This window comes from Sciurus vulgaris (genome assembly GCF_902686455.1).
Source record: "Sciurus vulgaris genome assembly, chromosome: 2".
In the NCBI taxonomy this organism is placed as follows: domain Eukaryota; kingdom Metazoa; phylum Chordata; class Mammalia; order Rodentia; family Sciuridae; genus Sciurus; species Sciurus vulgaris.
The window spans coordinates 169,639,885-169,667,781 of record NC_136462.1 but is presented as its reverse complement, the minus strand read 5'-3'; the positions used below and the strand labels follow the sequence as shown (position 1 = coordinate 169,667,781).

At 38.0% G+C, this 27,897-nt stretch overlaps 1 protein-coding gene across 13 annotated transcripts in view; it reads left to right on the top strand.

Annotated features, from left to right (window-relative positions):
- The window catches only part of PLCB4 (phospholipase C beta 4), a 389,153-nt gene that overhangs the window by 101,950 nt on the left and 259,306 nt on the right, over nucleotides 1-27,897 (top strand). For 8 of the 13 annotated variants that reach the window (XM_079129403.1, XM_079129408.1, XM_079129404.1 and 5 more), the window contains one exon: nucleotides 535-651. The exons of the other annotated variants lie outside the window; for them this stretch is intronic. The gene's annotated coding sequence lies outside the window, so the exon portion shown is untranslated. The remainder of the gene's footprint in view (nucleotides 1-534; nucleotides 652-27,897) is intronic. 13 annotated transcript variants of the gene reach the window in all.

Below are 27,897 nucleotides of genomic sequence, written 5' to 3'. Positions count from 1 at the left end.
ATTCAACCATTACCTATTTAAAAATTCATTTAAAGTCAGAGATTGACATTTTGTTAGAGGTAGTATGTAGTTAACTACTGTGGACCAAATACACACACACACAAAAATCGCTACATGCATATTTTCTCTATCCTTGTGTTCCAAGCCACTTAATTTATGGTTGCTTTTCCCTAAGAAAAAAGGACAGAATAGTTTTTACCAATAAAAATAACTCAGAGAACTATGCTTTAAGAAAAATAAATCTGCATGATAAATCTAAGCTTTTACTGGTTTACAATATTATTGAGACTCCTGTTTATTTAAATACTTCATCTGGTGATACCATTGGAGGCATATATCTGCATATAGTCCTGTATTATGTCACATGAAGTAGAGAATTATGGGAAATGGTGACTGGTTTCTTTTCATCTGATTTCAAGCCCCATTGGAATAGAAAGACATCAGCCTTCTGTCCTATCTTGTGAAGTGCTTGCATTGGTTATAAATGAATCATGTAACAAAGAGCTGCCATTTATGATTTTATTATATTTTCAGCCTCACCTGAGAATTTAAGATTCCAGGACAGAAGTTACAAAGCCAACTGTCTTTTCTATATACCTGTCTTTGAAGGTTCAGCATAAAAACTAACCTTCTTGAAGCCATCAGACAGCTGTAAGTCAAATTCCTGTTTATTTCTCCAGTTATGTATTATATTGATTTATATACATTTGGGTCTCATTCTAACGTGTAACTAAAGACTAGTAATTACTCTCTAATTATTTTATATATTACTCTTCCCATGTCTTCTCAGTGAACTGTGAAATATTTTGTGCAAGAGTATTGTACGCTTCCTTCACATTTCCTAAACTTTACTTAATTGGTGTGCTTTGGAAAATCTCCATTCAATAAAGATTATTGACTGATTGCCTTAAATTGAGAGATGCCACTTGTCTCAGCAAATGTGATAAGCCTCATTTTCCAATTCTTCTATCAACTTGCTTTAAGAAAAGGATGAACAGAGGATTACATTAAGGCAAAAAAAAATTTGAGTTTGCTCTTTTCTTTTGTCTTCATCTTTAAAAGATGTGCCTGGTCATATTTCAGTAATAGTGTTAACATTTAGCACTTTAATAATTCCTTTCACCTGTAAAGAGCCAATTGTTTTCCTAAAGTAATTCTATAAAGCAAATTGACCTTATTGATGATCTAGAGTGTAAGAAAAAAATCTAACACTCTTCAAGTTCCGCTTGCAGATGACTTGGAAACAGATAATGGGCCACACTTCACTTCTGGTGCATCCTGGCCAGGAATATGGGAACTTTGTCAACAGCTGAGCTCTTGGCTTAGCAAGCTTTAATGTGGTCAGAGATCTGGGTGGGGTCATTTCATTGATTTATCTATTTTTTTGTCCCATAGTCCAGATGAATCACATGATTGAACCTACCCAGGAAAGAAAATTAAAAGCAACAGAGAATGTTGGGGCTCTACTTTGCTCCTCTTATGCAGTGTTATTTGTTGCCAACTTTATGCAGACAAATCTGCCTCATCTCCTAACACACTGAATCATCTGTCAAAACTCACACCAGTGATCTCCAATTACAGGGAACAAAACATTCTACAGTTCAACCTAGCATCCCCAAGACCCCTTTTTAGTTTCCTGTGACTACTGTAATGAATTGTTGTAATTTTGGTGGCATAAAACAACAGAGATTTTTTAATCTTGCAGTCTTGGGGCAATGATCTGCAATAGGTCTGTAGGTCTGTTTTGTTTTATTTTCCTAAAGGTTCTAGGGGAGACTTTGTTCCTTTCCTTATCCAACCTCTGGAGGCTACGCCCTTCTTTTCAGGACCTTTGTTATTAAATTGGGGTTACCTAGATATCCAAGATTACTTCCCTATCTCAAGATTCTTGTCCACAAATCCCTTTCACCATGTAAGGTGACATTCACAGATCGCAGAGATTATGATGTGAATGGGGGGCAGGTGGCATTATTCTGTCTACCACACCCCAAATCCACTTCTACCCCCAACTCTGGTGAATTGTCTAACTCTTCCTCTATGATCTCTGTAATGTTGAATGTCTAAAACTAATTTTAGTTACCCTGGTTTGGACATTTATCCAACAAATAAGATGGGAATATTTTGAAAATTGACTCTCCTACTTTCTTCACAAATCACCATATATTGATAATATCCTGAGTTTTTAAAATACTTTATTTAAATAATTACAAAAAAAGCCCTTTTCTCTTGGCTTGATTTTTCTTCTTCTTTGTAAATCTGTTTTATTTGGCAACACTTCATGTTTCAAGTCCTTTTTACACTGTGGTTGTCTCTTCATCTGTGGGATAAACTTCCTAATCATTAAGCCCCCTCTTCCCTCTGTGGCCCCCGGACTGTTCTTTTAATATCTCCAAATCCTAATTCTTTTTCCATGACAGATTTTTGGTTCTTTTGTGATTTTTAATTTTCTTCTTTATTTCTTCTCAGATTTTAATGTGATTTTTTTCTTTTTGTCCTCTCAACAATTTCTTTCCCTCAAAGTTTTTCTTATCTTTGTCTTTTTCATCCATAGAAAATGAGGTACATTTTGAACTTGTGACTCAGTCAGTTTTCAACAGAAAATAGTATAATACTCACTTTTGCTGATAAGAGAGTGGCAACAGTAATGTTAGAAATACAGAAGCTACTTAGGAACCTACAAATTAAGATAAACTCATCTATACACAAAGGTATCTGAAGGAACAATTTGTTCCTCTTATTTTCAGAGAATCATTAAATTTTCTCTTAACATTTTTGCTGTTATTAGAACTTACTGTTAGTGAAATAAAGTAACTAGACTTCTTTTTATTTAATTCATGGGTGTGGCCATTTTATAGCCAGGACTTTAGTCCCAAAGACCAAAGTATACAGTGCTGGTCTTTAAGTGCTGTCCCCAGACCAGCAGTATCAGCATCACTGGGGAACTTACAAAAATGCAAATTATCAAGCCCCCGCAAGACCTACTGGATCAGAAGCCCTGAGGGTAGGGCCCAGAAAACCAAGTTTTAACAAGCTTCCCAGGAAATTCCATATTGTATTATCACATGTGGGGACTGGGAAGAAGAATCACCTTTTCTAGGTCTCAAGCTCAGATCAGTTGAACATTCACCAGCCCCAAGGCTCCTGGGATGTCACCTCCCATAAACCATGTTCTCCACATTTTCAATTTTAATAAACACTTCTCTCAGAGACTCTTAATTCCAACAAACTGTCCAGAATCACCTTATTTCACCTCGAAATAGATAATCTGTGGATTGGCATCAGGAAGAAATAGTCTTTCTTGGTTAGAGTCTCCTCACAGGGCCCAAAGCCAAACTAAATACAACTTTTATACTGGAACCCAGCAATTTATTCCCATGTCAAAAAGGCCCACGTCCCTAAACTTAAACATGTTTTAATGTATCAACTCATGGAAACCTTAAAACAAATTGACAGCTTATTTCACATGAAAGAAAGAATTGTACTTCCCCTCCCCATTTTCCCCTGCAGAATCATAGTACATGTCGTATGTACTATGTTAGCCTGTGTTCATAGCAAATCAAATTATCCTTAACACTGCCTCCTAATTTGGTGAAAAATCCACAAGGCCACTTAAAAACATAAATGTTATTGAACTATAATTTCCATGCAGTATGCATTCATTTTTAGTGTTCACTTTGCCTTTCTTGGACATATGTGCACACTGATTTCATTACTGCCACAATCACAATAATGAACCTTTCTGACACCCCAGAAATTTTGTTCAAGTCCCTTTGCCATCCATCTCTCCTAATCTGTTGGCAATGAGCAGTCACTATACTGCTGTTACTATAGAGTTTGTTTTCTTTTTCTGGGATTTCACACAAATCTTTTTGCCTGGCTTTCTTCCTTTAGCATATATTTTTGAGATTCCTCTTTGTTGTCATGTGTTTCAGTAGTTTCTTTTTTTAAAATAAACCTGTTGAGTAATATTCACTTGTATATGTATACTGTAAAGTGTATATTTCCAATTGCAGGCTATAAAGAGTAAAGTTCTTCTGAACATTTGTGTACTTGCCTTTATGTGGGTATATTTTTATTTCTGTTGGGTAAATATACGCGATTGGAATAACTGGATCATATGGTACGTGCATGTTCAGATGCATAAGAAACTGCCAAATTGGATTCCAGAATGGTTAGACTATTTTGCATTCCCTCCAGCAATCTCTGAGTGCTTCCACTGGGCCATTTTTTCATATTGTGATGTCAGACAAATAGCAAGAATCTTAATTCTATGCATATATAATGCATATATACTTATAATACACACACTTGTAAGTATATATCCATATATACATATGTATGTATATATGTGTATACACATGTCTGCACACACAGAGAAATGTGAATATATTTCAATATATCATATGAGAAAGCACTTATTTTCTAGTAAAACATAGTAAATCCCTAAATTAAACCTAAGCAATACCTGTGTGTTTTCTTAGTATTTGTTTACTTTAATTATTTGCTGGCTATTACTAATAGTCAAGTAGCAAACCTCTAAGAAAAAGAATAGAAACCTGTATTATGAGGAAATTGTTGTTAAATTCCCCCCTGCCCCCATATAGAAAAGATGACACTCCTGTTTTTTGGTCTGTGACCTCAGGTATTGTACCATGGTAAGTTTAGTGGGAGCAACAGGGATGCAAATAGATTAAGCTGAGGAGCAAGGATGATATGGGAAGCACAGAAATAGATTGGGCACAGCGATGGAAGAGGGGTTTCCAAGGCATAATCAGCACCCAGGAATCAAATATTGAGTCAAATGAAGATGGAACCAGTGGATGTGACTCCACAGAGACAGCAAGACTGGGCTTTCTACATTTGATAATATGACATCAAGCAGAATATGAAACATCCAACAAAAGTAAAAGCAACATGCTCTAGGAGAAGAGAGTGACTAATTTTATCCCTGGGGTGGGGAGTGGAAAATTGGAAGAAAGCTTCAGAAAAAGCAGCTGGTTGGGGACAGGAGAGCAGAGTAATAAAAATATCATCTCTCTGTATGAAATGCTGGCATTGTTGAACAGTGCTCCTGGAGATTAGGCACAAAATATATGGCTAGGTGGTTTGTTTTACAGATTTTTATCCTAAAGTTATGATGACTGGTTTAACTGCTGCTGCTAATTTATGTCATATAGCAAGCAGAGTTCCTGGGACTAGACTGAGCCAGGGGCAAAGTGCTTGTATAGATTTCAGTGACTCATCTCTTGAATCTAAAAATAGCAGCAGGCTAGGGTCAAAGTAGTAGTCATGGGAGGAAGTCTTTTTGACACATGTTCTCCTTGAAACCAAACTTAGCACCAGTATACATAATTCAGTTTCTCAGGCTGGAGTGGGGACTGTGGTGCAGAGGGATAAGGGTGGAAAATGGGAAGTGAGCTTGTATCATATCATGAAGGACATTATATTCTAAAGCAGAGAGATTGTGATTTCATACTGCAGGGCTTTGGGCATACCCTTGATCATAACTGAAGGTATTCTAGTGGGGTACATGGAGGGGCTCAGAGGCTTTTAACAAATTAACTTTCTAGATTTCAGCTTTTATATGTAATTGATATGCCTGAAAATGCATCTGCCCTTTCTTCTATTTTATAGAAGGAAAGTGTTCTTTGCATCTCTGCAAAATCTTAATATGGTTCTTTGTCCTATGGTATAAAAAGTGTATGATAGAATTGCATATATATTTGGATCATCAGTTGATAGATAATTAAAGATAATTTTGATGTTAGATCATGATCTGTGGGCATGAAACTTAAAAGAGGCTCAGAGGTTAGGAGTCAGTGATATTTAGCTAACAACTAGATGTGGGGAATAAGTAGAATAAATTCAGGAATGTCTCCAGTGTTTCTGGCTTGCTCACTAGATGGAGATGGAGCTTTTGCAAAGGTGAAGGTCAGAAGTATGGGTGTGGTAGGCAGAAAATGACTTCCCTAAAGATTCCAAATCTTAATCCCTAGAATTTGCAAATGTTACCCAACATGGAAAAAGTGACCTTGGAAATGTGATTAAGACAAAGGACCTTGAGATGGAGAGATTATCCTGGATCATTTGGGTAGACTATCTGGGTTGGAGTATCCCTTATCATGAATCTTTAACAGTAAAGAAGCATAACTAACTGATCATTGTCAAGTTGAGAGAGACAGAGAAAGAGAGAAAGAGAGAGGGAGGGAGGGAGGGAGAGAAACACTGGGATATCAAAAGAAACAGCAAGGAAGGATCCAAAGCATGAAGGAGACTTGGAGAATTGACTCACCACTGCTGGCTTTGAAGGTGATGGAAGGGGACGCTGAACCAAGGAACAAGAGCAAGCCTCTAATAGCTGAGACTATCAAGGAAACAGATGACCCCACTGAACCCTCCAGAAATGAAGGAAGCCCTACTGACATCTTGCATTTAGTTTGGAGAGACCTGAGTTGCACTTCTGACCTATGGTACTGTAGGAGAACATATTCGTGTTGTTTAAAGTCCTTAGTTTGTAGATTTTGTTACAGCAGCACTAGAAATCTAATACAGAAGTTTGGTTTGCCCAGATTTTTCAAAAGGAGAGAGATGAATTTGATGTGATATTTGATTGATGTGTGTTAGATACACTGAAGGTTAGCATTCTAGCCTTGTTGGGCATTTTAGTCTCTGTGTACATGCTTGCTTTAGTGGAAGACAGAATGCTGTTATGAAGGAGCATTCTATTTTAGGCTTATTTGTTTTCAATTCTTTACACTTTGTTGTTCTCATCCTCAAAACCTGAGATTGGAATAGATGATCTCAGGTTTCCTTCAGCTTGAAAATTCCAAAAACATTTTCCTTAGATAAAATAAAACATTCTACTACCTAATTCAATCGCTTCTCTAATAAGGAAAATAAGGAGAAACATGGAAGGATTATTGATAAACATTCACTGTAAAACATGAGCGTGTGCCGTGTTTCAAGTACCTTGTTTAGAAATGTAGCATCCTTAATGCTAGCCATAAATCAACATGTGCCCTGGAATTTCCATCCTGAAATGTTTCACTCTGCGTTGAAATAAGTGGAATAGAAGGTTCTGAACAGAACCCTGTATTTCCTAACAGTCTTGTGGCCTAAATATTCATTATCATAAAAAAATTCCTCTGTCTTGGTATCACTGTGGGTATTAAATAGAATGATTTGTACAGTTGTCAAAGCCTTTCTTTTCATAAGCACTAGCAACTCTTTGTTCAGAGATGTCTCACAGGTGGAATCAGCCCTTTGATGGAGAATTTTTCCCTGATGAAGCCGATGCAACTGTTTGAATCCTGCACATTGTGCATTTGTTAGGTAATGATTGTGTGTGATTACTGTACAGAAGGATGCACACTGAAGTCAGTTCTTTAGGACTACCTCTTGCCTAAACTCAGTTTAGCATAAATAAGACTCCAACTGAAAATCTCCTTCGGTACAGGGGGAAAAGTATAATTTGTAATGTGCTGCTATCTTTAACACAAAGGTGGGCACTCTTGTTAACCTGAGGGGTAGAGTGCAGTCAGAGTTTTCACATGGACCATACAGGTCATTTCAGAGTTGTCACCTCATTTCCTGGTGGGAAGAACAGGTTCATGCCAATTCTCACCTATTTGAGGACTCCAGGTGGAAATCCTGTAGAAAAAAGTTTACACGTTTGCTAAGAATTATCTCATTAAAAGAGTTTAGAATGTGATTTCATGTAGATCAGCTGTTACTGTATTACCCTGGAAAATTTTGTTCTAACAAAATTAAGCACTTGGACACTAATTGAACAAATGCCCTTGAACTCGTTAAGCAGACATGGGCTTTCCAAATGCTATGGTGAGACTTGTGGAGATAATAAGTGTGAGTTAGGCACTTAAGCTGCAGGGCTCATGTGTTGTCTGATTGTGTTGTTGGAAATGTTTTGGAAATGATGACCTTGATCATGCTTTGAGTAGCTGACCAGAGTGGTCCAAACTGTTGCCATTGTGGCCATCAAACATCTTTGTCCTCATGCATCATGGGCAGTTCTCTTGCACTAATGTCCTGCCCAATACATTAGTCTTTTCAAGAGATTCTGGTGCTAATCCAATTACTTTCTGCAAACAGACTGCAGATGTCATAGGGTGTTGGCCATTAGTGACTTAGGATGCCAACCATCATTTTCTCTTGCCACATTAATCAACATTCAAGGTGGATCTTAGAGTAAATCTTGAGTATACCTGACAATCAAAAGTGGTTCCTGGAGAACTATTTGGTAGAGTGGTTTTCCCCTAAACCTTCTGAGTCTCTGTCTTATCAGTTTGAGCTACTGTAACAAAATACTGCACACTTGAACACTTGATAGCTTAAACAACACACACGTATTTCTCGAGTTCCAGAGGTCATGGTGCCTACCTGAGCCTGGTGAGGGCTTTCTTCCTGGTGTAAAGAGAGCCATCTTCATATTATGTCATGGCACTGGGGTGATGGATGAGAATGGTGAAGTGTTTGTTCCTCTCCCTCTCCTTATTTCCATAATAATGCCCCACCCTCTTAAGCTAATCTAGCCCTCCTCACCACCCAAAGGCCCTGACTTCAAGCGCTATCACAAGGGAATTGGGAAGTTGACATGAATTTTGAGGGGACCCAAATATTCAATTGATAGCAGTATTACTAGGATAACAAAATGTGAAAAATAATAACAGTTCTATAGATATTCTTAGAATAATACTAATGTAGTATCCCAAAAGGTTGTCCATTCATCTGCCCTACTTGCTTCCTTCCTTCCTCTTCCCTCCCTCTTTTCCCTTCCCTTTCTGAAGGAATTAGATCAGTATTAGGGGAATTTGAGAATTAATTTTAGATCTTGTGCTAACTTATTGAAATGATTTTTAAGGAAAGGAAGGGTAGACTGAGAACAAGATTTTCAAGAGTGTCAAAAGCAGTAGTGGGTGTGTTTTTGTCTTTTTCTTTCTTCTTCTTTTCTTATCACATCTAATTATGCCCCACGGAAAATGTTCAGAATCTAAATGTTTTATAAATGACTTGATCATTAGCTGGAGTAGTTTTCTTTTTCACTTTTGTATTTGTTCTTTTTAGATATACATGACAATAGAGTGTATTTTGACATATTATACATACACGGAGTATAACTTATTCTAATTAGGATCCCATTCTTGTGATTGTACATGATGTGAAGTTTCACTGGTCGTGTATTCATATATGAACATAGGAGATTTGTGTCTGATTCATTCGCTGGAGTAGTTTTATAGCAATAAAAATTACCTTGTTGAAGTGTTGGTTCTTCTTTGTGTTTCAAAAGTCCTTCAGCTCTGGACTTTGTGCTCATAGCTAGCCACCAGTTCTTACTTTACCTACTTGGAGTGTATAATGGGTTGAGTTCTTTTTCATCCTTAGGAAATCAATCTCCTGCATTTGGGACTCTTACATTAAAATGAGCTTTTAAAGTTGATTGGGCTGGAGGATACCCATTACACCAGAACAAAGTGCCTAACAGACATATTACTTTTTTGATCTATAAGTGAAGGTTGGTAAGAGTTTGCCAGTCATCCCTAGGTCTGACCCAAGTTCCAACAACCTGGGCATCCATGTATTATTGAAGAAGATGCATGTGTGATATTTGTTGGGTGCAGAGCTAGACAGAATTTGGGTTTCTTAAGTGACCAGAAGCTTCCGATGGAAGTACAGATAGAAATTCTTCCCTGTTACCAAAGGCAGAAGAGAAGTAAGATCTGTTAGATGCTTAAAATTATTAGAGCAGTATTAAAAGGACTATCAAGCTAGAGAGGTCTATTAAGAATAATGGTCTGGTTTAATTTATTATTATTTTAACATCCCTTGTTTGTAATTGCAACTAGAAAGTGATGTGCAATGTTGTAAGTGGTTCTTTAATGGTTTTTGAAAATAACTAATATGGGTGTTTAAAGTAGGCAAATTGAATTATATAAAATGGAATCTCATTTTCTTGTTCATATGTATTTTTCAAGAACATTTTCATTTCAAATTGGATGTTCTGATACATAATGGGTAAATCTTAGGTTGAACCAGACGAAATTGCTATTTTTCTTAGAACAATTGAATATTAACAATTTTGTGGCTTATTGTCATTTATATGAATATATGCTTGTTCATACTAATTAGAGGCTAATGGATTTATCTATGAAGCTATTAAAAAAAGTCTGTAGGAAATATATTTGTAAACTGAAGAATCTACTTCCACATGAACTGTTTTCCTTCTAACATTTTTGTAAGTTCAGATTTTCCATTTCTGAGTTCCCTTTAAAAGAGCTAAAATTAACTAAAAAAATCTGGAGCCCTGAATGTAGCAGAATATGGGAAGTTTTAAAGAAGCAATGGAGTTGAAGGCAGAAGACATTCTATTCTAGAGGGCATTGACTCCAGCCCCAGCCACCTCTGCCATGACTGGGAAGGCAAACATTGGTCTAAGATGATCAGGCTGTTATTGAGGTGATGGAGATAAATGGACGAGGGATCAACACCCTCCGTGTTCTTGTGTGGTTTTATTAGACTTTGGTTTTCCTGTTGCATTTGAGTAGATTGCTTAATTTGGTTTAGATTGAACTGAAGGTGGGTTTTGTGTCCATGTTTCCTTCATCTTAGAAAGCATTTCTTTCAAACCTCTAGGGGAAAAGTTCTCACCATGATGGACACCATGTCTTGATGACATTGAAGATGCTATATTTGGGAAGCCATCTGAGGTTTCTTCATTTCTAAAAATGAATCAGTTCAATGACATTGTTATGATCATGGGTTTCATGTTGTGTTTTGAAATTTAAATTTGTATAAAACAAACAAACAAACATTTGAGGGTCCAGATTCAGCATCCTGTCTCAGTAACAAAGCAGAATACCCTGATTTTTTTTTATGATTAATAAGCAGTGTTTTTATGCAACTCATTGACCTTTAAAAGAAATAGAACATTATCTCTATTCACCAATTTTATGTATCTTTTGGCATATATATTCACAATTCTAGGCTCAGTTTTTATTAGTAAAAACAGTACCTTTACAGTTTCACCTGTTAATTTATGTGGTTTGCCCTACTTCAAAGCACTCTTTTTCCTATAAACAGAATTCCACCTGGGTGAAACTTGCCAACCACGGATACTTGACTTCTTTGACAACCAACTCTCTGGGATGGAGTCCCCTGTTAAATACCAAGTGTTGAATAGAAACCTAGTGTTTGAGTACTAACATTTCAAAAAACAATTTATTTTTGTATTTATATTGAAATATAGCAAAGGTATATTATTCAGTCTTGTTCTTAGAATCATCCTTGATTCATGTCTTTCTCCTGTACTCATACATGGTATGTTGGCAAATCCTGTCTACTCTACCTACAGCATATACCCATCTTCTGTTGTTGCCACACTGGACTGAGCCACGTTCTCCTTCACCCTATTTAAGGTCTCTTTTCTTCCTATAATCTGTTCTGTACTCAGCACCTAGAATAAGCTGCTAAACATAAGTCAGACCCTGTGCCTCCCTGCCCAGAACCCTCATCTCACTTTCCCCTGGCCTCCAAGGCCTTCAGAACTGACTCCTTATGGCCTCCCTGACCTCAGCTGGGGCTCACTCTGCTTCCTTTCAGTTACACTGGCTTCCTTCCTGTTTCTGGAACATGACATGCTGTCATCTCTGGGTCCCTGCCTTGCCCGTTTCCTCTCCCATGAAAATTGGTTCTTCCTGCACTTGTCAGCATGGCTAATCCCTCACCTCATTAAGTCTTTGCTTGATTTTAAACTGCCCTTCTTATAACCCCCCTGGCGCTCTCCTCTGTTTTCTAAAAAAAATTCCATAGCATTCCTCATCTTTCAACTTACTATATAATTTAATTATTTATCTCATTTACCACACATTTTCTTTCCCTATGCTCTAGCATGTAGAATGGTGGGGACAGTTTTGTTTTGATGACGGGTGTGTCTGAAGCTCCCAACGTATAACTGATACATAGTAGGATTTCAACAAATATTTATTGAATGAATTAAATACTCATGCAGGGGTGATGCATGAGTATTACTCTTGACCACAATCTTTAAATTCAGATTGAACAAATTTTTAAATCCAGATTGAACAAATCTTAAAGCTATTTCTTAATATATTTGTTTCTAGCTTCACATTTTGCATATCTGCTTATAGAGTCAAAAGAGTGTTTTGTTTTGTTCTTTAATAGTATTTGTCAAAGCCCATTCTGGTTGTATTCTGTTAATGACAGATTAGCCCCTGCCAACCTACTCCAGAAATTTCCATCTGATTTTTAAAGGTTTGTAATTGGGGTGAGGCTCTTTTCAGGAAAGGGCCACCCTAACATCTGTGGAAAAATAATCATATGCCTTTGGTTCCACTTCTCTGAAGCCAGCTGATAAACCAAGTAAAAATGTTGACCATTGTAATTTTATGGGAATGGCTTGAATAGTCCCTGAGGTCATGACGTCCATAGAACTCACTTTTCTGGCCTCCCTGTCTGATCATTTGTGTGCCCTAAGGGTGTGGGAAACCCAGGCTGTTTGTCCTGTGCCAGGTGAGCCACTGCCTCTTATCTATTTCCCATGGGGTGATGCAGGCCCCTTTTGCCCACCAGGCCTCTCTCTTTGCTCTAGTTAGAATTTCATAGTTATGTTGTGCTTCTCTTCCCAGCCTGATTTTCTAAATCACTTCTTTTCCTTACAGTGTGTGGCTTCTTGGGAAGGTATAGGAAAAATTTGGAAAAACAAAGCCATCACTGCTGCTTCTGAGCTTTGTGTTTCAGCCTCTACCTGTCCTTTCAAATCAGACCTGAGCCAGTTGCTTTGGGCACTCAGACCCTGTGCACTGGCCACCCATGACTTTTTAACTCACTTCTTACCATTTCCCTCCACTGACCTTTGTTTCTGCCAAATCAGAAGACTTGCCACTTCTGAAACTCAGCTGTGTACCTCTCCTATGTTTCCTCTTTAAGAAGCACCAGGGCTATCTCCTGCTTCAAAACTTTCTACCCCCTAGCTGAGCACTCCAGTTATACTTTCTGTGTTCCTCTGTTAAGCACTGAAGCCCATCTGCCTTCTGTTTTCACCATGTGCTTTGGATCAGGTCAACAGCACAGCCATCCTAACTCCCATGCCAGATTGTGTACCCTCCAAGGACAAGAATTGCATTTTTTTTATTGTTACACATTGTAAGATGTTGCTGCATGTGTGTTATTCAGGTGTTTGTTGCTGTGACTAAAATACCAGACAAACATTACTTGGAGGAGGAAACGTTTGTTTTGGACCATGGTTTCAGAGGTTCAGATCATGGTTGACTAGTTCCCTGGCTCTGGGTCTGAGGAGAGGCAGAATATCATGGTGAAAGGAGATGGTGGAAGGGCACTGGAAGCAGAGAGCAGGGAAAGGAACCACAGGGAAGGTGAACCTTTCCAGGGAACACCCCTAGTGACCTGCCTCCTCCAGCCATAGACCACCTGCCTACAGTTACCACCCAGTTAATCTGTTCAAACTAGGATAAACTGATCAAGTTATAGTTCTCATAATTTAATCATTTTATCACAGAATAATCCTGCATTATCACAGGAGCTTTTGAGGGATGTCTCTTATTTAAACCATAACAGTATGGGTTCAGTAAGTATTTCAGAGACTCATAGAATGTAACCAATTGGAGAGACTCTGGAAATAAAACAATCACATAGCCCTGGATTTCTAGAATGTGCCTAATTTTTAAGTTACTTTGTCCCTTTCTCATCTGAAAATTATAGTTGTTATTTTTCCGACCACACACAGTGAGTTTTAGTTGGAAAAATTATAGTCACCATCGGCAGACATCTGTACTACTTTAACTCTACACACTTCTGCATTTTGATTGAAATATATTTCAAGAGGGGTCGGTCCAGGTTCTTCTAACTACCTTTCTGCATTTCCATTAGGATTCCATTTGTCAATCATTTTTACATCTCTCTCTGTTATGATACAAAACAGGTTATAAATATGGGGCTGGTAGTAAATAATACAAACTCTTTCACACTTAAGCAAAAGTGCTTTCTCCCATACACAGGTCAGGTCTAGATAATCATCATACATTTATTCATTTATTTCAGTAAATCTTTATTGAGTGCCTCCTATGTGCCAGGTGTATAATATAAATAAATCAGACAAAAGTCCCCACCCTCACAGATCTTATATTCCAAGGGGTAGAAGCAGATGAAAAGCACGTGCGATGACAAATGTGCCAAAGGGTGATGATGGTGATGGAGGAACATTAGGCAGGGGAAAGGGGACAGAGGCAGAAGCAAGGCAGATTGTAACTTATGGTGATTGGCAGAGGCCTGAAGGTGGAAAAAATGAGCCTGGTATATATCTTCAGGAAGAACTTTCTAGTCAGAGGGAACAATGACACTGTGTGGAAGTGACTTGTCATTGTGAGGAGCAGCACAATGACCTATTTTGTAACCCGGAGAGGGTTGAGAAGTAGGAGTTGATAAGTTCAGAGAGGTAGAGGGAGGCTCAGATGACTTCAGTTTATCGACCTAGACACTACTAACATTTTGGGCTGGATGATTCTTCACTGTGTGTGGCTGTCCTGTGTGTGGAAGGAAGTTTAGCAGCATCCCTGGACTAATTCTATGCTATGAGCCTACTGTCTTAGTCCTACTGTTGTGCCAGCTTATGACAGACTGGTCACTTTATAGAAAACAGATATTAATTTCTTGTAGTTCAGGAGACCGGGGAGTCCAAGATCAAGGAATCAACAACTTCAGGGTCTGATGAAGGTTCTCTGCTTCAAAGACAGCACTTTGTTGCTATGTTCTCATATGTCAGGAGGTGAAAGGGCAAAATGGGATCGTGTTCATCTGTTTTCTGCTGTTCGTAACATAATATCCCAGGCTGGGTAAGTTATAAAGAAAAGGGTTTGTTTGGGCTCATGGTGGTTGAGGTTCAAAGTTGAAGACTCTTGATGGTAGAGTCCCAAGGTGGTGCAGGGCATCACATGTTGTAAGACAGAGGGACATACCTGTGTGGAGGAGGAGGGTCTGGTCCCTCTTTTGGTAAAGTCACCAGCAATCATGGGGTTCCATCCTGATGTCTTATCTAAGCCTAATCACCTACCAAAGGTCCAACTCTAAACACCATGGTCAAATTAATTTTCCAGCCTTTTACTACCACACAATGGGGATTAAATTTCAACATATGAAGCCTTGGGGGATATACTCAAACCATGTCCAAATCATCCCATGGATGTGAAAGGCAAAGGAGACTAGCTAGTTGTCTCTTGCCCTTTTATAAAGCACTAATCCTGCCTTTGGGTGCTAATCCCCCATGGCCTAATCACCTCTAGAGACCTTACTTCTCAATACCTTTTGCATTGGGCATTAAGTTTCAACATAAACTTGGGAGGGAACAGAAACATTTAAACCATGGCACACCCTTACCCCCAGCTGTGACAACTGAAAATGTCTCCAGATGTTACTAAATGTCTTCTGAGGTGCAAAAGCACACCAGATTGAGAACCACCAACTTGAATCAAAGTAATGACTTTGTTACTTGGAGTGTTTTTTCCATTTTATCAAGAGTCCTTTGGCTGCAGTGATGAGAATAAACTGAAACTGGAGGGGACAAAGCCAGGATTAAGTTCAGGTGAGGATGCCTACAAACAGACTTGGCGTGGGCTGGTGGTGGTGAGGAGTAAACAGGTATGGTATATTTTGAATGGTAAACCATCATGATTTGGTGATAGACTCTATGCCTATATGCCTAGTATAAAAGAAGCCAAAAAGACTGCAAAGACGTGAGCAAGGGAGACCTGGGAGACATGGAGTTTGATTTCACATGCTGTGTTTGAGAAGTTTTACTCTTCTGTGTTCTACCTCACAATAACCCTGAGACTTGGTATTTTCTTCTTTTACAGCAACAGTCACTGAAGCTCATAGAGGTTAGGTAATTTCCCAAAGACACACAACCTATAAAGAGCAGGACTAGGATTTTAAATCAGAAATGTTGGACTACTCAGCCCCCGCTGATTGGTATAGTTCAGAGTGATTTTGTATGGTTCTGGAAGCCCTCAACAGGAGGGAATAGTTTAGTACCTTACAGAAGTTAATTCAGTAGAGTGATTTCTCATGAAATGCAATTCTGCTAAATACTGACATTTCAAACAGAGATGGTAATTTCTTTTGAATTTTAGAGGAGGGTTGAAAATAAGCATAAACCTTTGGAAGCATCCTGTAGAGTAAAACATCACCTAGAAAATCAGTGCTGTGGTTTGAATGTATTCATCTGTCCAAAGTACATATATAAGAATTTATATCCCAGTGAGATTATATAAAGAGGTGAGGCCATTAGAAGGTGATTGGAACATAAGATTGGTAACTTTATAGTAGGGCTGGAGGGAGTGAGTGAGCCCCATTTTTGTCCCTCTGCCTATGAGAATGCAGTGTTCAAGGCATCATTAGGTGCAGAGACTGAAACCTCACCAGGCACCAGATCTTCTGGCATCTGGATCTTGAATTTCTTAGTTTCTATATGTGTAAAATAAAAAAAATTCTATTACTGATAAATTGCCCAGTTTGGATATTTTGTTACAGCAGCAAAAACAGACTAAGGCAATTGAACTAAGACTACACTTTCATTTAGTTGGATTTTAGGTGAGTTCTATGTGGCTGTTTTCACCCTACCAGTTACCCGGGAATTCTGTAGCCGGTTGTGTTTGGAAATACATCCTGAGTCACTCTGTAGGGTCATCTACAACACACATTTGCCAACTGCTTCTCCTTCTCTTCCCCAAATGGATTATGCATCTCAGGTACAGGTGGCACTAAACTGTTTTCCCCTCTCAGACATCTGTCTCTGCTGTGGTCAACGCCTTGTACAGGCATCATTTTGATTTATGTTTCCTCAAATATACACACCCTTGGAACTTAGGTATGACACTAGGAAGCCATTCAGTTCCTCTCCCATTTTTCAGTCACGCCTTCTGACTTTTAGCTATTCCTTCACCAGACCTCTGAGCCATTAGCCTGAATGGATTTTCTTGAAATAGATCCCAAGACTTGTTGTATCCTTGTGGCATCCAAAGCACTTTATCTAACTCAGTTACATAAAAGTGTGTTTAACCCATGGGACTCAATATGGTAATTGTGGGCATGGAGGTGTTAACAGAGTGAACCATCAAGGAGGCAGTGGGGACCTGGGCACCATGATTGATTCTGTGGGTGTTGGGGAGGTCTGAAAGTGATGTGAGCTGACTGGCTCTGAAGAGCTGAACACAGACCTTTTTGCTCTTATGCATTGAATAATCTCATGAGGGCTTAACCTAAAATGAAACACAACACTGCACAACACATAAAACTCAACGGTGTTGAGTTTGACTCCACTGAGAATTGAGAAGAATCAGTGCCAAGGGAGGTATCTTAGGAGGTCTCTGACAGTTTATTCTTAAAGGGTTTTTGCTGAGGTCAGCTTCATGGGCTTGAATTCTATGTGACCTGGACACAGAAGGGCCCTTTGTTTGATTACATACTGTGCACTCACCGTCTTGAAATTCTTAACAAAGGTCTCTATGTTTTCCTTTGGCCATGTTCCCTGCAATTTAGCGGGTCCTGACTATATGAGCTGACCCCAGTTCTAGACTGCAGAATGTCTAGGAGAAGCCTCAGAAGGCGAGGATTTTCCATCTGGAGGGCATTTGAAGCAACTTTTAATGATATGCTACAGTGTAGGTATAGAAAGAATCTGTCCCTTGACTTCAAAAAAGGAACATCCTTCTACACAAAGCATCCACTCTTGGGAGTCACTAGAGGAGCCACTCATATAACTAGCACTCTTGCTCAGAAGGAGGCTATAAAGATCTCATGCCCTCCTCAGATTCTCTGCTCTAACTGAAGGGAAATAAGTTTTGGGGTGAGACACAAAGTGCTTTTGATCAGCAGTATTGCCACGGTGAAAGTTATCTCTCAGTATTCCTCTACTCTTTCAACAAATATTGCTTGGTCACCTACAAGTGTCCTGGGCACTGTGTCAGGAGCTGGTACTAGGCAATATTTTAGTTTGTATCCTCTGTGAAGCAGACCCCAAGACAAAGATTTGAGTACAAGAGATTTATAGAAAAGTTATTCATGCCAGGAAATAATTAGGGGAGAATAGAGAAGAAATACAAAGAAATGAAGAAAATAAAAAATAGTGCATTTCATAGAGAAAACCACTATGTGCAACTGAACCCAGTCTCACCAGGGACCTCTGTGAGATAGAGTAGAATATACATCTGAATTTTCCTATAGAAGGACAAGAGATTGATTCCTTATCCACGATTCCAGTCTTTTTTGACTGGGGGATGCTCTAGGAGTATTTTCAGTCTCCCTTTTGTGAATGAAAACACAGGTCTTGGGCTATAGATGCTCTTTTGCAAAGAACCACAAGCAGCAGCCCTAGATATCTCATGGTAGTAGAGTGTTTTTTTCCTTTTATCAAGAGCCCTCTGCCTGCAGAGGGCTACAGATGCTCTTTGGTAAAGAATCACAAGTAGCGGCACTAGAAAGCTGTGGGTGAGTATTTAACTGGATTGAAAAGTGACAAAAGTTGGTGCTGCTATTCTGGTAAGCTTGGTAGGAGAGGCCTTTCTGTAGAGGTGACACCTGAGCAAAGACCAGTGTCAGTTCTTTTTTCTTTTCTTCTCTCAAGAATGGGATGCAGTGGCATACACCTGTAATCCAAGGTGCTTAGGAGGCTGAGACAGGAAGATCACAAGTTAAAGGCCATCCTGGGCAACTAAGTGAGACCTTGGCTCAACAAAAACTAAGAAGGGCAACTCCATATAGAGTATGACTGACAAAAGATGGAAATACTTTGTGATCTTTGAAAGTATTGTTTATATTCTTGAAAACATTATAACTTCGAGATAGTATTTGACTGGTTGCTGATGTTCTTCAGTCTCTTTTGAAGACTATGAGATCTTTACGTTGATATTCTAGCTTTTCTCAGTCATAGACCCTTAACAATTAGAGTATTGAAAGTTTCAAAGAATGTGGTGTGGTGGCACATGCCTATAATCCCAGTGGCTCAGGAATCTGCGGCAGGAGGATCTCAAGTTCAAAGCCAGCCTCTGCAAAAGTGAGGCACTAAGCAAGTCATTGAGACCCTATCTCTAAATAAAATGCAAAATAGGGCTGGGGATGTGGCTCAGTGATCGGGTACCCCTGAGTTCAATCCCCAATACCAAAAAAAAAAAAAAAAAAAAAAAAAAATTGAAGCAAAATTATTATATTTTCATAGTTTGGAAAATGTGTACTTAGCCTGAATTTTTGTTTTTAAGTGGAAGCTATCTATTACATTTTATTTTCTTTTTTCCTTCAGTGCTGGGATTGAACCTTGAAATAAATGTATTCTAGGGAAGTGCTCTACTACTGAGCAACACCCCCAGGTCTCTGTCATGCTTTTTACATATGTTCATTGTTAACTTGGCAATTCTTTGTGTTCTGAACCAACTAGAAAAATAGCTGCCTTGGATAAAGATTACTGCTTTGAAATAATATAAATTTTCACATTAGAAAAATAATATTATTCTCAGTTATTTGCTGGAGCAGTATAAAAAGTGTTGTTTATGATAAAATGATGAAAAATGACTCACTTTGTCTAATGAATATATAGATACTATCATTAAAATATTTTAATATTATAAATATATTTTCTGTCAAAAAACTGCCTAAGGGTGAACTCAGGAAATTTAAGATACTTTTTTTTTTCTGTAAAACATAATTTTAGAAAGCTATAAAATCAACCTGTTTTCTAATTTCCTCACATCAATTCAAATTGATGCAGTTATTTAAAAAACTATCTTTCATAGGTCATTCTAATGGAGTTTGTGGTCATCAGAAAAGGAAAATACGTGGGACTTATTAATTATGAGAAGAATGTTGGTTTGTTTGCTTGCTTGTTGGCCTGTTATCTCTTGCATGTTTTTTGTGTTCATTTGAAAAATCTTTTAGTAGCAGTATCTGTGTGCTGTAAGCAAGGGCCTCACAGAATATAAACTTCATTTCACCAAATGAAGAGATGACAGGATTGTAGGACCACATTAAGAGTGTTGGATTTTCCCTGGAAACTATTGTAGTCCAGTTTGCACTAGAAAAAAATTGGCTTAAAGACAAATCCTAACAATTCCTAGCATAGCAGAAATAAAGTTAATGACTGAAGTTTGCATCAACTGCCCAGTTATTTACAAAATCACCCATCAGATTCTTTTCTTGCATTGGGGCTCATTAAGCATTGGATGTGAGTCACCTGGAGATTATGTCAAATTCATACTCTGCAATTCTAACTATCAAGTTTTGAGATGATACTGATGCTACTTGCTGGTCCCTGGGCACCTTTTGAGGAACACAGTGTCTGGGATGGTTAATTTTATGAATCAAATTTACTGAGCTAAGGGATGCCCATATTGCTGGTAAAACATTATTTTGGGTATGTCTGTGAGGGCATATATGGAAGAGATTAAAGTTTGAATTGATAGACTAGTTTTATGGTTTGAATATGAGGTCCTTCCACGGGCTCATGTGTTAGGCAATTTAAGAATGTTCAGAGGTGAAACAATTAGATTAGGTGAGTTCTGACATCATCAGTGGATTAATCTATTTAATGAATTAATGATTTAAATGGTATTGGATAGTAACTATAGGCAGGTGGCCCATGTTTGGAAGAAGAAGGTCACTGGAGACATGGCCTTGGATTATATCTTGTCCCTGGCTTTTCTCACTCTCTTTGCTGTCTGGCTGCCACGAACCAGCAAGCTTTCCTCTTCCATGCCCTTCCATTGTGATATTCTGCCTTACCTCAGGCCCAGAGCAATGGAGTCAGCAGACCATAAACTGAACTTCTGAAATCATGAGACCCACATAAACTTTCCCTCTTCTAAGTTGTGTTCTCAGGTATTTTGGTCATAGCAGTGAAAAGGTGCCTGTCACAACTAGGTCCCATCTGCATTGCCCTCACCAATGCTGGAGGACCTGACAAGAGTAAAAGGGTAGCCAAGGATGAATTTACTCTCTACTTAAGCTGAGGCTTCATCTTCTTCTGCCCTTTGATTTTGGTGTTTCTGGCTCTTGGGCTTTCTGATTAAGGCTGGGATTTATACCATCCCTGACCCTGGTTTTCAGGCTTTTGACTCATTTGGAATTATACCACCAACCTGGTTCTAGTTTATAGCCAGAAGATTGTGGGACCTTTTAACCTCCATAACTGTGTGAGCCAATTCTCATTCTTAATCTACCCTTTCTACATCTCTGTGATCCTATTGGTTCTGTTTCTTGGGTGAATACTAATACAGTCTCAGACAACTTACTTCATGATCCATCTTGCTTGATGGTAGGTACAAAACTATCTTGGGAGAGGGCTTGACTACTTTGGAGGAAAAATAAATTTTATAGGTAAAATTAGCCTGACAGTTTTTCTGTTGCAGATGACCATTTCATACTGACATGACTGTTAAGAGGTTATTTTCCCAGAACCAGATGCAATGGAGAATTATCAGGAAGGAAGAAGTTCTTGACATTTCTGGTCTGGTTTGGGGATATCTGAACTGCTCCTTCTCTACTCTTAACAATAGTTATTCAAGGAAGAATTTATCAGAACTTGGAGGTTCCTGAAAACTGAATTTCCAATCTAGTTGTAATAGAGGGCACTTCTCGTGATTTCTCATACAAGCAGCTGAGCCTTTTTCAGGGGTGCAAAAGCAGAGGTTGTAGTTTAATCAGTAAGGGGCTCTTGATTTTCAGGAAGGGACTGGTAGAAATTATGGAAGAATTTCAGGTAGTAATTACAGAGGCAGGCAGAGCCCTCTTCTCCTTATCAACACACTGTGTGAGGGGAACAGAAACCTGGAATAGCAGTGGTCCCTACAGAGAAATCTGTGTGTAGGCAGAGTCAAAAAGCAATCGAAACCAAGTTTGCACTAATGACTTTGGGGACCAGAATGCCCCGTGAATGGAATAGGAGGGCCAGTATTATCAGGGGTGACCTCTAATTTGCAGTTAAAATGTCTATTGGCTGTGTAAATGACACCTGGGTGGGAGGATTGTGTAATGTGGGTGGTTCTTAGTGAATTTCTTTATCTTGGACTTTGGAATAGAGAAAAGTTTTTCCTCTGCTCCTTGCAAGCTCAGTAGTGACAGATGGTTATTGCTTTCTTATTGGTTTCTGTTTCCAAAGAAAGAAAGGAGGGATTGGCATTCAGAATTCAGCCTGGCAAAAATATTGGCATTTAAGTGGACAATTGGAATAAAAGGAAATACTATCGTATTCAATGAAGGCAAGGAAGGATTGTAAAGGTCCTAGTGTTTAAGGCTAGCCAAAGCTACTCTTGTGACCTTGAGGGCAGAAATGCTTACCATTGGGTTCGTCATGATGTTCAAAGTAATACCTAGCAGAATAGTCAGTATGTAGGTTCTCAGTAAGTGGAGGAACTATTTTAGAAAGATATCTTGCAGTTTAGTTCATTATTAAATTTCAAGATGAGAGCTAGAATTCTGAGTTGAATTTAAACTTGAATTTGATCAGCCGGATGTAGCAACAAAATACAGGCATTGTAGGGAATACAAGATATTAAGAAGGCAAAATGCTTAAGTAATAAGAAATCTGGCAAATTAATATGTTCCACAAATGTGATAAAATAAGAATTTATTTAAGAGCACTTGGTATATTGATGGGTGATATACCTAGGACTATAAAAATCAGAGGACAGTTAAGTTTTGGGTCTTCATGGCTGTCTGCAATTATGTTTCTTCCAATCACCTCATAACAAATGTGACTCTTGCCAACCCATAACTCAGTGACTACCTGTTAATCAAGTACAGAGTCTCTGTAGAACATGCAGTAGGATTTGTGATGTCCAGTATTGGAGCCACTTGCTGTAGGAGGTCATGTGGCATTCAGCCTGTGAGCAGTTCAAACTGAGATGTGTCTGTGAGTATAAAATACACACCAGATTTCAAAGACTTATCTTGAAAATAAAATAGTATCTCATTAATAATTTTTATATTGAATATTTATTGAGATGTCTAAATATAAGTAGGTTAGTGAAAATATATTAAGGATTGATTTTACCTGTTTGTACTTTTTCTAATGCAATAACTAGAAATTTAAAGTTATATACATGGTTCACTTTTAATCTCTATTGGACAACACTAGTCTAGACCACTCCGGGACCCCCTATGGGAATATTCTGAAGAGTTTTAAATCATCAAACTCCCCTTTTGCCAAAATGAAGTAGTAGATAATTTGTACTGGCTTAGGAGAGCTTCCTGATCTGATATCTGTTGTCCTTTCTCAGCAGGACCCTCCACGAGCAAGTTAACAACTGAATTTCTGGGGTAAACACATTAGGTTTGTCCAGATTTGGTCTCAGAGTCATAATCTATGATATAGTTTTAACATTGTTTTTACTCAGCTTTCTCTTAACTTGGTTCTAAATCAGTACCTGTCAACTATTATCTAAAAAGCAATGTTTTATCTAAGGAGTGTCCATCTCTAAAATATATTACCCTCTGTCTGTCTCTAAAACACATTACCCTCTCTTGAAACAAACATAATAAAAGAACATCGAAACAAAAGGAAAAATTGCAGAGTGCACCTTTGGTCAACATTTATTTTGCTATAAAAAATAAAAGAAAGAAAAGAAGGAACGTTTGCATCAAATGGTATCACAATTACTGATGCAATACAGGGAGTCAACAAAATAAATTCGTTCTTTCCAGTTCTAAGTTGTCAGGGAGTTATTGAAAGGGAACTTCAGTTCTATTTTTGCAGCAGAACTAATGTGAAAGGCAAGTGGTAAATTAAATAAGGTCAAGATGTTTTAGCCAAGCTTCGTTGGTCTCCTGAATGATCATTTGTAAGATGCAAATAAATGGAGGGCTTCTATTAAATAGAGTTATGGTTTTCAACTTGGAATGAATACTGTGTGACTGAGTAGTCATATTAATGGGATATTTTCATCAGTCATTTGTCTTTAGATTATCTCACTTCTAGAGAAGAGAATGATTAACTTTGCATCAGTGTGTCAATAAATTGAAGTGGAATAACAGGCTATGAATACTTCCATCAACATTTCCCTGTGCTCCCAAATTTAGATTTGACTGTCATTTATTTTTCTTGAAATAAATGATCTATGATAATAGTATCGGGTTCTTTTGAACCTCATATAACCTTTGATGAATCCTCGTAGTTGAGAGGTGCATCAGAGGACCTGTGGTTTTATGGGAGAGATTTAGGATTTCAGAGTTTCCATGGTATGGGTCCTCTATTCTCTTACATGGTGTTGGGGGCAGGAAGATACAGGACCAGTGGGACTTAATTTATAAACAGTGTGCTTAATATTAAAATATTTTAACTTTCTTAAGAAAATCTAAAATCTAAATTTGCTGGTTTCTTTTATTAAAATATTTTTAGTTGTAAATGGACATAATTTCTTTATTTTATTTATTTATTTTAATGTGGCTCTGAGAATCGAACACAGTACCTCACACATGTGAGGCAAATGCTCAATCACTGAACTATGACCCCAGCCCTGGTTTCTATTAATGCTGTAGGTTTCAGGATTATAATGCTTAAGTCACCTTGACAAATCCCAGAATCATAACCCGGGAAGTACATTGGGTCTGCCTTGAAAAAAGAAGGATGTAAAAATGGAGGTGTATTTACTTTCCTACTCCAGCCACCCCAGCAGTAGTGGAGAGTTTCATTCATTCATTCATTTTAATCATCGTAAGGTGTAGGAACACTGTGTTCCTGACTTTGAGAATAGACCTATAGGACAGTATCTTGAGTATTTGGTTCCAAATTGGCTTTTTCAGTTGATCCCCATGTATGGTGGAATCCTGGGGACTGTGCTAGCGGATCTCGGATCTCAAATTGTAGGGACACAGAAATCTAGAGGAAAGTAGTCCCAGTGCTGTTTCCAATTCCAATTTCTCTGGTCCTTCAGAATTATCTTGGATTTCTTTAAAATCATTCCCTGCTTAAAACATTAGGTTATCTTCATAACAAATGGGTTTGACCTTGACAGCATCCTTTACTTCCTGAGAGAAATAAATAAATGTATTCTGATCTCCAGGTCTTTCAGATTTTTATTACTTCAGACAATTGATACAATATATGAAACTTTTGAAATTATAATTTACTCATTTTGAGTCTTATCTCTTCCTGCATGGTGGTTCATACTTTTTACTGCATTAATCTTCATCTATTTACATTTAAATCAGCCTGTTTATCTGTTGTTAATCCATTCCTCTGGATGATTCCTGTCAAACTCAGCCTACAGTAGCTGATAGGGAATATATTACATAAAAGTCATTAAGGGCAGGAGAGAGAAAATGGTACTGATTTTGATCTGTCTTGAGAAATTCTCAATGGCTCTCCCTTGATGATGGCAGCAAATGTCCCAAGAGTTGGTTATTGAAATGGCAGTCTCTGTTTCCTATCTCCAATCTTGACTCTCAAAAACTGGATGCCAGGCAGTCAGTACAGTTATTGTGTTTCAACTTCTTAAAGGTCCTTATCAAAGTAATTCTTTGTCTTTCAGCCTCATTGACTGTCATTTCTTTAAACTTTTGATGCTAATTTTCAATTTCGAAGTCATTTCTTCTTTTCTTATACTCTGCATGCAATCCAGGAGCCAATTCTGTTGCCTCCATGTTCAAAATGTTTCCAGAATCCTCTAACAGCTTTTCACTGTGACCAGCATCCACCAAGCCACTGCCATCACTCATCGGGACTCCTGTAGTAGCTTCTTAATTGGTTTCTCTGCTTTGTTCTTGCCATGTTGCAATCACTTCTCAAACAGCAAATAATTTCTTTAAAATTGCTTCCCATTTATTTAGCTGAAAGAACCAATCAATGTCTTTGCATGATCTGGCTTCCTTTTACCTTTCTGATTTCATCTCCTTCTGGTTCCTTCCTTGCTATCTCTGCTGTGTTCCTTCAGTATGGCAAAACACATGTTTCCCTCAGGGCCTTTGCACTTGCTGATCTCTCTTCCTGGAATCTTATTCCTCTGGATTTTCGTAAGGATTATTCCCTCACTTCTCTCAGGTCTTTGTTCATATGCTCATATGTCACTTTATTAGTGATCCTTCCTGAGACCCCTCTCTAAAGTAATAGCCCCTGTCCTTCTCCCAAACATGCAAGTAATACAAGAAATATTTGTTGGATGACTGAAATAGTTATTTTTCATAGAAAGACATTTTAATTTCCTGTTCCATCAATTGGAATAGATAAGGAATGCATAAAATAATCCCCAACAGTAGAAAACAGGTGGATATTACAACAAAGTGGTAAGAATCAGACGTGGTAAAAATTCTAAACCATATATTTGATTTCCTTCTAATTGAATAGAATCATTACATTGTTGAAAATTAGAGCTCTTCCTTGAAACAGGTCACATTGGTCATCAGATATTTTATATAAATAGAATATGGCTGATATTATTTGGGGACTTGCTTTTATAAATATTAGATGATCCTCCCTTTGTGATAAAATTGAAACTATCAGTGTGCTTGCAAACTTTTATCATAAATGTACTTTTATGTGCAGTGTTTGTGTATGTATGTGCATAAAATTCATGAATTATTAATACTTAGTTCTTTAAACTAATAAAAGTTATATGAAATTGGAGGTATTTCATAGTATTAAATAGAGATCTGTTGATTGATTTTTATTATTGTTTATAGGGATTAGATACACACACACACACACACAAACTTAGAGAAGGAACATTTCTTCTAGAACCAGATCTTCTCTGTGCTATAACGGAGGCTTTGCTAACTGTTTGTGCTTGTTATCTTGGCTCCAAAAGGGACATATAATATATGACTGATCCGACAGTAGAAATATATAGACTCTGAAATCTGACAGATTTCCGATTCATAATTTATAATGAGATAGCACGAATCTGTTAGTATGACTAATAAGAAGGAATAAAAGAGGGTACCAGGAGGGTAGGGTTTCAGAACAGCGGGCATTCTCATACGTTGCTGCTGGTGATGAACAATGGCACAGCTCTGTGAGAAGACAGCTGGGTGTTTGTCTCATAGTGTTAGACACACACCTAACATATAAATCACAACTGTCATTTTGGGGTATTTGCTTAAAGGAAATGGAAACTTGATGCTTTAATATTATAGCAGTTTAATATTATAGTTCTTTTTGTAAGGACCACAGGGTAGAAACGATTCTGATATTTTTCAACTAGGAAGTGAGAAAAGACAAATGGTGGTACATCTATCCAATGAAGTACTGCTCTGCAATGAAAAGGAATGGGTTATTGAGGAATCCATCAGTGTAGACAAATCACAAAATGCATATTGCTAAGTGAAAGAAGCTGGAGTTAGACTTGAACAACTCTGTAACAATTCCATGCTGGAAGAGCAACATTATAGGAACAGAAATTAAATCAGTGTGTGATGTTGGAATGAGGGCAATTACAGATGACAATATGAGAGAGTTTGGGGGCAGTGGAGCTGTTTTCTGTCTTGGGTAGTGGCTTTACAACTGTGTGCATTTGTCAATACTCATAGAACAACACCAGAAAGACTGAATTTTATTATATGTAAATTAAAACTCATAAAAATAAAGATTTAATTTTCTTGATCGTTAAAACTAGTTATGCTTCTGAATCTAGGCATCGATGAGGCGGTTTGGGTGAGTGAGCCCACCCAAGTCTTAGTTTGCCATTTCATTTTGCAGCTGGTATGGTTTCCTATAGAGAATTTGTTCTGCTTCAGATACTACTTGTACTGAAGTCAGAAGCAGCAGTGACAGAAAGCCTTCCCATTTCTTCCTAGAAATGTCCCTACAGTAAAGAGAACTTCCCAGCTGAGAAACCTAACTCAAGTGGCAGTGATGCTGACAAAGACTGGGGG